Source organism: Microtus ochrogaster, chromosome 2, assembly GCF_000317375.1.
Source record: "Microtus ochrogaster isolate Prairie Vole_2 chromosome 2, MicOch1.0, whole genome shotgun sequence".
NCBI lineage: Eukaryota > Metazoa > Chordata > Mammalia > Rodentia > Cricetidae > Microtus > Microtus ochrogaster.
Genome location: NC_022010.1, coordinates 14048583 through 14051279, shown reverse-complemented (window position 1 = coordinate 14051279; position 2697 = coordinate 14048583).

Genomic DNA, 2697 nt, shown 5'->3' with positions numbered 1-2697 from the left:
AAAAAAAAAAAAAAAACTTTGCATTTATTTTGAAAAAAAGAGTTAGCCAGACAGTACTCCAAATAATATAGTTTCTGTGTGTTTATTGTGGGACCGGGCAGACAGAAACCTCCACCAACAGGGAAAACTTGTCTCTCATGTTCTGGTGTGAACAGAATAGCTTGATGGTGTTTCATGAAGTCACTCGGAAGCCCAGTATTCTTCCCAGAGGTTGTGTGATCAATCTTCTAGGACACTCTCCCTCTGTTGGGTTGGAGCCATTTTCAATCTTTGTGCCTCCCACCCCCACCTTGAGACAGGGTCTCATATAGGCCAGGCTGGCCTTGAACTTGTGGCAATCTACTGACCTTAGGATAGCATGTTATTGAGGTTAATGTTGGGGTGCCAGCCCCTGTAAACCTCTCAGGATTTAGGACCATTATCGAAGGCGAAAACTGACAAAAAGGTCTGAGGGTAGATAAATTAATTCTTGTAAGTCTTTTTTATCACATCCCATTCTTTCTATGCCCTCTCCAGTGCTTTCTTGTTGACTTCCTCTCGGTGTTCCTCTTCAATGTTCCCCGCAGTCCCACAAGGTTTCCAGTTTATATGCCCACCCACATAGACAGTTAACCATTCCATAGGCGGTAACAGTGGTACCAAGCATGCATTTCTTAGAGCTAACAGGATGGATGCAGACTGACAAAGTAGGCGCCGTATGTCTCAAAAGGGCATGGCTGTGAAGTTCCCATGTAGATACTGGGAGGATTAGGATGATGCTTCCCCCCCCCCCCCCGCTGCTAAGCATCAGGCTGCTGTACTTGTTGATATAGGTGAGAAAGAATTCCTTTCTCTGGGGCTGGTTTAGCAACTCAAGCTTCTTTTTTTGTATATATATTTGGTTTTTTGAGACAGGGTTTCTCTGTGGCTTTGGTTTTTTTGTTTTTTTCAAGACAGGCTTTCTCTGTGGTTTTGGAGCCTGTCCTGGAACTAGCTCTGTAGACCAGGCTGGTCTCGAACTCACAGAGATCCTGCCTCTGCCTCCTGAGTGCTGGAATTAAAGGCGTGTGCCACCATCGCCCGGCTGTATATATTTTTTAATTTATTTAATATGTATATAGTGTTCTAGGCACCAGATCTCATTATAGATGGGTGTGTGTCATCATGTGGTTGCTGGGAATTGAACTCAGGACCTCCGGAACAACAGTCAGTTTTCTTAACCTCTGAGCCATCTACAGCCCTTTTTTTCTGTATTAAAGGTAAAGGTAAATATAGTTAATTTCCTAGACTAAGACCTTGTGCCAAATGAAAGGTGAAGGTAAGCACAGACTTTATTAGCTTGTTCGGGTAGAACAAAGGCCAGTAGGTCACTCTCCTGAGTTGGTTGTTGGAGCTTTTAGGGACACCCAGACCTCTTTATCAGTAAGGGTAGATATGCTGCCTCCCCTGCTCAATACCTCCTGCTCAGGGTCCTTTTTTTTAATATTTATTTATTTATTATGTATACAATGTTCTGTCTGTGTGTATGTCTGCAGGCCGGAAGAGGGCACCAGACCTCATTACAGATGGTTGTGAGCCACCATGTGGTTGCTGGAATTGAACTCAGGACCTTTGGAAGAGCAGGCAATGCTCTTAACCACTGAGCCATCTCTTCAGCCCCCATCAGGGTCCTTTTCTTGTCAATAAGTCCTGTCAATAAGAATTGTGGGGGCCTAGCTTTATGTAGATTTGACTGTGAATAAAGGTTTGGCTTTCACACCAGGGCCCCATAGTGTGGGATCAGTCACATTTAAAGAATGATTTACACACTGCTGGGATATTTTGGGATTAATCCCACTAAGGAAGAGGGGGAAAGCCGTGGCTTTACAAGAGTTCTACAGAGTTGACAGCGACTGTTCAAGAGACAGACAGGGTTCCTCACTGAAATGCACATCCATGAATTTGTCTAGTGACCCGTCCGTCAGCTGCACTTTTACTATAGAATGCTTGGGGCTCCCAACATGTCTCCACCTGTCTCCCTCCAATCTCCAGAATCCACTATATTACCTGAATGTGTAGCATCCTGCCTTCTGGTTAGCAGTGGTACCTTACAGAGATCAAAGCCTCCTAGTGCTGGGTATTTATGTGTGCACACACGCAGGTGCAAGTGCACGTTCAGAATAGAGGACAAGCTCAGGTGTCATTCCTAAGGTACCATCCACCTTTGTAAAATTCTTTCACTTGCTAAGTAGGTCAGGTCAGCTGTCATCTAGCCGCTAGGGGCCTGCCTGTCTCCTCCACTAACATGGCAAGTGTGAGTCAGGAAGCTCACCTCTGTGGATCCTGGGATCAAATGCACTTTCTGACTGAGCTCTCTCTCTAGCTTCTTTCCAGACAGGTTCTCTCTCCTGTGTCCCGGGTTAGTCTCAAACTTGCTATATGGCCAAGGAAGACTTGAACTTTTGATCCTCCTGCCTCCTTCCCAATGCAGGGATTAGGTATTTGCCACCATACCCAGCTCTGTGTCTTTTCCTTGTTTCATTAATTGGAAGCATCATTCCCAAGCAAGCCATACCATTCCCAAACAATGTCCAAATCCACAAACCTCAGATGTTGCTGCTGGCTTTGTGTATTTGTGTGCGGTGGTGCTAATTGAACCCAGGTCTTTGCACCTGTTGAGCAAGCAGTGCGACACTGAACTATATATCTAGTTCCTGCTGACATTCTTTTTTTTTTTTT